At 48.2% G+C, this 8,227-nt stretch overlaps 1 pseudogene; it reads left to right on the plus strand.

Moving 5' to 3' along the window:
- LOC102857563 overlaps positions 1-4,898 on the plus strand; it is a 5,634-nt pseudogene extending 736 nt beyond the window's left edge.
- Positions 4,899-8,227: the final 3,329 nt, after the last annotated feature.

An 8,227-nucleotide genomic window follows, 5' to 3' on the forward strand; every position in this document is an offset into this window, starting at 1 on the left:
CCAGGGCATGCAGGCCCTAGGTTCATCACCAGGGAGCCAGGGTCTAAGTGCCACTGCACCCCCATGAGCCTCCTGCTCCAGAAGACATCACTGTAGACAGTAGGGGGACTGAGCAGGAAGGGGTGCGGGGTGGGGGAGTCTTCATCACTGTAGCTTCCTGAGTGAGATAAAAGGCCTGTGGGCGTGACCTCGCAAAGCTGGGGTCAGTTTGGTACACACTGTCAGAGCTGCGCACTCACTGCTCTCAGGATCCCCTCCCACTGAGCAGGAGAAAAGGTGTCTTCTGGTGCCAGGCGCTGGAGGGGTTGGGTGGGTCACGGTGGGGCTGGCACATGGGCTCACTCATGAATGTGTGACAGTCACACGGGGAAAAGTGTATCGTTCACGACAGCTGGGGGAGGACACACCCGCGTGCATCAGTGGGCATGGCCTGCCCGTCCAGTGGGGCCTCACAAGCTGTGAGAAGGGATGGACTCACACACGCCACACGGATGAACCCAGATGCTCCCAGAGACACGCAAGACTACTCACAAGTGTCCACTCCCACTTATATCAAGCATCCTGAACAGGCCAATCCAGACACAGACAGAGCCAAGTAGCTAGGGACTGAGGCAATGGACTGTGTCCAGCTGCTAGCCAAGAAGCCGAAGGTCTAGATCTGCCCACAGCAACTTGGGAGAAAGGCTTTGTTGTTGCTGTGTGTCACTGAGTCAGAACCAACTCATACCTGACCTTCTAGTGGGTTTTCAGAGGCGGTTAATCATACAAGAGAAGACTGCCCATTCTTCTCCTGCAAAGCATCTGGTGGATTCGAACCACATGCCTTCGAGATTGCAGTGCAGTTTCTTACCATTAGGCCACCAGAAAGGCTTAGTGATCTAAGCCTTCACAAATGAAGTCAGACCCAAAGACCCAGCACGCGTGGACACACTGAAAACCGTGGGTCGAGAAAATAAAGTAAGCATTGGATGTTAGAATAAAGCTAAAGTGAAATCTTAAAATTTCCAGAATCAATGAAAATGAGAACACAAGGTATCCAACCTTTGGGACAAATCCCATGTAGCACTCAGAGAAATGTACCACTTAAGTGCTCAACCACCCAGAACAATGAAGAAGATTACAAGTGCCTGCTCAAGTGGGTCCTGGCTGAGCGGAAGGAATGCCAGAATGGCTGCGTGTGCTTTATTGACTACGCAAAGGCTTTTGGCTGTGGATCATGACAAGTTGTGGCTGACATTGAGGAGAATGGGAATCGCAGAGCACTTGATTGTGCTCATGTGGAACTTATACCTGGAGCAGGAGGCTGTTGTGCGAATGGAGCAGGGGAGCACTGCATGATTTGGAATTGGGAAGGGAGTGTGTCAGGGTTGTATTTTCTCTCCATACCTGTTCAATCTACATGCTGAGCAAAGTATCGGAGAAGCTGTAATCTATGAAGAGGAATGTGGTGTCAGGATTGAAGGGAGATTCGTCAACAACCTACATTTATGCAAATGACATAACCTTGCTGCAAGTGAGGAGGACTTGAAGCATTTCTTACAGAAGATCAAGGAATGTAGTCTTCAGTATGGATTGCATCTCAATGTCAAGGAAACAAAGATTCCTACCACTGGACCGATAGTCAGGGTCATGACAGATGGAGAGGAGATTGTCACTGTCAACAGCTGCATCTTGCTTGGACCCACAATTAACACCATTGGTATCAACACTCAGGAAATAAGGAGACACAATGCACTGAGGAAATCTGCAGTTAGAGACCTCTTCAAACTATTGAGGGGTAATGATGTCAGTTTGAGGACTAAGGTGTGTCTGATTCAGGCCAATGTCTTTTTGATCATTTACTTTGCATCTGAGATCTGGACAGTGAATAGAGATGACACAAAAAGCATTGACATCTTTGAGCTGTGTTGTTGGAGAAGAGCACTGAACATCCCATGAGCAGTCAAGAGAACAAACAGACATGTCTTGGAGAGGCTGCAGCCAGAGTGCTCTTTGGAGGCACAAATGATGAGGCTTTGACTCACATACTTTGGGCATGCTGCTATTCTTTGGAGAGGGACATGATGCTGGGAGGAGTGGAGGGTCGGTGAATAGAAGAATACCCTCAACCAGGTGGATTGACATTGTGACTGTGACTGCTGCAATGGGCTCTTGTGTGTCAGGAAGTGTGAAGATGGCACAGGATAGAGCAGGGTACAGATCGTTTGTTCATAGGGTCGCTATGAGTTCAGACTCAATGGTACCTAACAACAACAATGCAAAGCCAACAGTCAACACTACATTCAAAGCCTTCGAGAATGGAACAAGAGAAGGACAACCATGACCATCACCCTTAATCGACATGATGCTGGAAGTCTGCACCAAAGCAGTACCACGTGAAATAAAAGATATACAAACTAGTAAGGAGGAAGGCAAACTGTAGATTATATGATCTTGTACATAGAAGACCCTAAAATTTCCAAAGAAAACTGTCAGAACTAATAGAAGAATTTAGATTTGGTACAAGATCCACTCCCCCAAATCAGCTGAGTTCTTCTATAGTACAAGCATGACTGGAAAAATAAGACAATATCACCATTTAGAATAGCTCCTAAATCTATAAAATATCTAGGAATTAATCTAATTAGAGACCTAAAAGTCTTCTATGATGCAACGTGAAACACTACTGAAAGAAACCTGTAAGAATGGAATAACAAGGAGAGGTTTATACACAGAAGCGACTCCAGGAGATTAGCAGGCACAGGAACGGAGGGAGATGGGAAGACTTGAAAAGCAGATAAGCTGGGAGAAGGAAGAGACAGAGCTCAGGGACTGATGAGATATGGCAATTCATTAATTATGCTAATCAATGGAAATTATTGTTATAGGACAAAATGTTTATGAAAGATTGTAGGAAAAGTCAGTGTGATTTGTAAATATTCACTCAAATGAAAAAAATTTTTTAAAAAAACAGACCCGGCTTTGCCCCCACACGCCGGCTCCAACATTTCCGCTCTCTTCAGCCTCCCTGGAGCAGTTCTTGCCTCTGCCCCTCACTCCTCTTCCCTCCCCCCAACCCTGACCCCAACAGACAGGAAGAGGAAAAACCTGGCCCCTTATTTTTAAAAAGCAACCTAGATCAATGGTAATTAATTGTACAGGATACAGTGTATGCAAATAATTGTCTAAAGCAATGTGAATGAGGGACTGTATGGGGCACAATGGATGAACCAAAACACAATGTAAATTAACTATTGTATGAACATCAATAAAAAATGTAGATTTTAAAAATAGTGTAATGACACCCCTGCTAGTGGATGAGAAGACTTACTATAGTACAAATGTCAACTCTCCCTAAAATGATCTTTAAATACAACGCAATCCCAACATGTTCCCAACAACACTCTACTGAAATGGAAAAACTAACAGCTAACTCAATACGAAAAGAAAAGCAACTTCAAAGTCATCAAATTCGTGTAGAAAGAAAAGAGCAAAGCGGGAAGCTTGACCCTCCTTGATGCTAAACATTCTGAATGGCCACTCCGCAGGAGAAGATGCGATCAGACTGCCTCCGAAAACCTGCAGGAGGGTCAGCTACGGGCGCCGGGCTCTGACTCGATGGTAAACAACAGCGGTGACATGGCCACTGCAACAGAAAAGCTCACCAACAACCACATCCAGGCCAGGCACACAGGATTGAGAACTCCGTTATTTATAGACACCTCATGTTTTACAAGAGATCAAAGTCCATTTGTGTAAAAGGTGTTGGCAAAACTGGGTGTCCACCTGCAAAGAGAATTAAACAGGACCCATTACACAATACACAAAACCAAACTCAAAATCAAAGACCTAAATATCACATCTAAAACTGTCAAGTTTCTGGGAGTACCATAGGGCCTAATATTTCATTAAAAGAAAAGAAATAGGATAAAAGCATTACACAAATAGGAGAAGACAAAATAGATAAATGCAGATCAGATAAAAGCTAGAAACTTGTTCCTAATACAGGATTTTATTGAAAGAGTAAACAATCCGCAGAAAGGGAAAAGAATCTTTGGAGAGGACTCATCTGATAATCTCAGAAAATCTATTTTTAAAAAATATCAATTAAGCTTTTCCAGACACAGGCCTGCATGGAGTCGGCTCGTGAGTCTCAGACACCCAAAAGTCGAGAGCCTCTTTGCACCCCGGAGACTGTGCCCGGGGGCTTTGCTGCCGTCACCAGGCCACAAAATGAGTATATTGAGCTACACCGAACGTGCTAAGGGTACCTTTGGATTACCATGGGAAAAAGAGAAAGAAAGTCGAGAGGCTCATCAGCATTCAAAGAAGGCAAAGAAGAATACAGATGAAAAAGACTATCAAGATGAATAAAAAGAGAAGCTCCACAGGGTGCAGCGCCTGCCTGTCTGCTGGACAGAGAGGGGAAGTCCCGAGCTGAAGTGCTTTCCAACATGATGAAACAAAAACTCAAAGAGAAAGTGGGAAATGGAAGTCCCTCTCCCCACACAGTTCATGCCCAGGGAGAAACAAAAGTACTGAAAATCACTCGAACAGGAAAGAGAAAAAGGCAAGCCTGGAAGAGGATGCTAACGAAAGTGTGCTTTGTTGGAGACAGCTGTACATGAAACCACCTAAATATGAAAGATTCATCAGACCAGTGGGCTCACGTTTCAAGAAGACACATCCAACACACACCCTGACCTTAAAGCCACATTCCACCTTCTGATTGGTGTACAGAAGAGTCCTCCATCCCCACTGTACACAACCTGAGGTGTTCTTCCCAAAGGCACTGTCACTGAGGTGAACGTGAGTGAGTTGGGCCTTGTGAGGAGGCAAGGTCATGTGCGCGAATATGCTCAGGTTACAACAATCCTGAAAGTGATGGAAGCATAAACGCTGCCTCACTGGTCTACTAGCACCTTCACAGCAGACTACAAACCAGTCAGAAAACCAGCGTTACCATGTGTTCATGAAGTCCTGCAATCAAGAGAACTATTTATTATGATGTAAAAACATTAAAATGCAAAAGATCAATTAAGTGCAACAATGAATGAATGAAAACCCAAAATCTCTGTAAATGTTCATGAAAACGAATAAAATTTAATAATAATAAAAAAAGAAAATATCAATTAAACAACAAAAAGACAAGTCAATCACAAAACAGGCAAAGGTTGTTACAGAACCTTAACTGAAAAATACCTGATTCAGCTGGCCAGGAAACATGTGAAAAGCTGTTAATCAGCCATTAAAGAGATGCAAATAGCAACTACAAGATACATCTAACACAGGCTAAAATGGCACTGATAAAAAATGAGATAAAAGCAAATACTGGCTGGAATTACCTGGCAACAGGGCTGACTGGGACCTCAGCCATTGCTCGGGAGCTCGGTGGCCTAACGGTAAGGAGTCGAGCTGCCTCCACAAAGGCTCACAGTTTGAACCCACCATTTGCTGTCGGGATAAAGATGGGCCCTCTCCTTTATGACATTACTGCTGGAGGGCAGCTTGGAGTGCAAACCGACATAACCTGCCCATCGCCAGCGAGACTGTCACAGTGTCACCTTTATGGAAAATGCTGTAGAACTCTCTCTCACACACAGACCTAGAAAGAGAACTACTTTGTGATTGCATCTCTGGGAATTCCACTCCTAGGAATATACTCTACAGAGCATAAAACAATGACACAGACATACATATGTTACTCTCATTACTGCCTTACTCATATGAACAAATGGAAGCATCTAAAGTGTCCATCAACAGACGAACAGATAAGCAAATTGTGGTAGAATGTACAATGGAATAGTGTGAAGTCATGAAGAACAAGAGTGAACCCAGAGGGCATGAAGACAGGGACATACTTCTCTGCAGGGAGCACAGCCCCGGGAGCCGCCTGCAGGGCAGCTGAGGACTCCCCGGTGGTGGTGGTCTGAGAGGGTGGGGCTGAGGGAAAGGAAGTTGGGGGGTGACTGCTGAGGAGATAGGAGGCTTTGTCGGGGTGAAGATCTGGGGACCAGATAAGAGTGCTGGCTGCCCTCCTCTCCGAGTACAGTCAATACAAGGAAGGACGAGCTCACATGATGTGGGTTTTAACACAAGTATTTAGAGTCTGAAGAACAAAGTGTGTAAAAGTGGTACAGGTGAGAAAGGGTAATGCCGGGTCAGTCGCGAGGTGGGCGAGGTGCCCAGCCGAGGGCGCTTGGGTGGTCACTCTCCGTGGCCCGCTCTTGCCCCCTCCCAGCTCCTGGCAGGACAGGAAGCCCCTTGGGGAGGCATGGCCAGTGGGCTGAGTGCTGTTCTGGCTACAAGGTCCTGCCCCAGCTCTTCCCCTTTTTCTGCTCCCCGTGCCCCTTGCTCTGACTGGGAGAGCCAGCACGCCCAGCATGCTCCACTCCCGGCGACACTGCATCGTCCACCTTCCCCAAAGAGCCTGTCCTTCTGGCCCAAGGTGTCCATGGGTGTCAGGGCACACCTGAGCGCCCAGTCCTACAGTTGACCTTCTAGAAGCAGACTGCCAGCCTGTCCTCCCACTGGCAACTCAGCCTAAGCCCTGACAACCTCGTGGGGTTGCGAGCTGTGAACCCCCACAGCAGGAAGTGATTCACCTTTCTCCTGTGGAGAAGCTGGTGGGTTCAAACTATCGATCTTCAAGTTAGCAGCCCAACACCTCACACACCACACCTCCGGGGCTCCCAAGCCCTTTGGTCGGGTAGTGGAAACCACTATGCACTCAGTTTCCAGCCAAAAGGTGAGAGGTTCCTGTCCACCCCAAGCACCTTGGGACAAAGGCCTGGAGACTCACGGAAAACTGGTCCCTGGGAATCCTGGGGCATCTCAGGGTCCCCAATATCTTCCCTGCACACACAGAGGCTGCCAAGAGCCAGGCCCACTTGGTGTCCCCCCAAAGCAGCAGGTCTCCAGCTATGGCTGGTTCATGCCAGTCTGTCCAGGTTGGACCTAGAAAGGCCATACTGAACCAGCACCCCAGGACACACTGGGCAGGTGGCCTTCCAGGCGCTTGGAGAAGCTGGGGAGCTCTCCTGAATACCTGTTCTCCCCTCCAAAGAACCCTGTCTTCTGAGGCACTGCCTCTGGTGGTTGGACAAGACGCCCACTGATGGAGAGCTGCGTGGGCCATTCTCAGACAGGGCACATGCACGACTCATCCGACACAGCCCAGGCACCCCATGCTGTGGTTACCGGCACTCCCTGGACGCTGCCACAGCACAATGATCGTGGGGCAGGACATTTGGTATTGCTCACAAGTGCATGAAGCAAACAGCCCAAGGGGAAAGGACTTGGCATAGCCAGTGAGATCAGAGATACCTACGCCCTGTGACCTGGAGTCTCACACCTGGGGTTCTGTCCAAAGACAGATGCGTAGGAAGTTGAGATGTGACCAAAAGCTGCAGATGAAGGCCTCTCCCTGGCCAGCGTCAATGTTGCATCTCCCATGCCGTCTCCCGATGGGACGTGAGACCGGCTGTGGTCTGTGCCAGGAGACTACGACCATCATGTGGCACTGGCATTTCTGCAGATGAAAGGTCATGCTCTCTGGCATTGGCACCTGTGCAGGAGGCAGGCAGGTGTCACCACTGGCCATTGCTGGAGCCAGTTGAGGGTGCCTGGCATACATTGTACCATTCCATCTGGATTTGTTTCTTTTAGAAAATGACCATTGTGAAGAACTCAGATCAGAGCTGGGCACCTCACCTGCCCTCTACAACCCCCAGAAGTGTGAAAAGTGTGTTAACGCAGGCTGGACCCTTTAGGTCTATGGTAGTGTGGATGAAGCTGGTCTTCACAGTGGACCTGTAATAACCAGGAGTCCTGGACAGTCAGAGGGCAGGGGGTCAGATAGGTGAGGAAAGCACTGCTAGTGGGCCTGAGGGGGGACCGGAGGGAGAAATGAGGGAGGATGTGAGAGAGGACATGAGAGAAGACGTCAGAGAGGCCCTGAGGAAGGACATGAGACAGGAACTGAGAGGGGATGTGTGAGAGAGGACCTGAAGGAGGGCGTGAGAGAAGATGTCAGGGAGGACGTCAGGGAAGATGTGAGGGAGGGCGAGTGAGTGGACATGAGGGAGGATGTGAGAGAGGACAGGAGAGACAAGATAGGAGGGAGAATGTTGGAGAGGACATGAGCAGGAACCTGAGAGAGGACCCAAGGGAGAACGTGAGGGAGGACGTGAGGGAGGACCCGAGGGAGGACGTGAGGGAGGACGTGAGGGAGGACCCGAGGGAGGAC

Source organism: Elephantulus edwardii, unplaced genomic scaffold (assembly GCF_000299155.1).
Source record: "Elephantulus edwardii isolate Elephantulus edwardi_28Jun2011 unplaced genomic scaffold, EleEdw1.0 scaffold00127, whole genome shotgun sequence".
NCBI classification, from domain to species: Eukaryota; Metazoa; Chordata; class Mammalia; order Macroscelidea; family Macroscelididae; genus Elephantulus; species Elephantulus edwardii.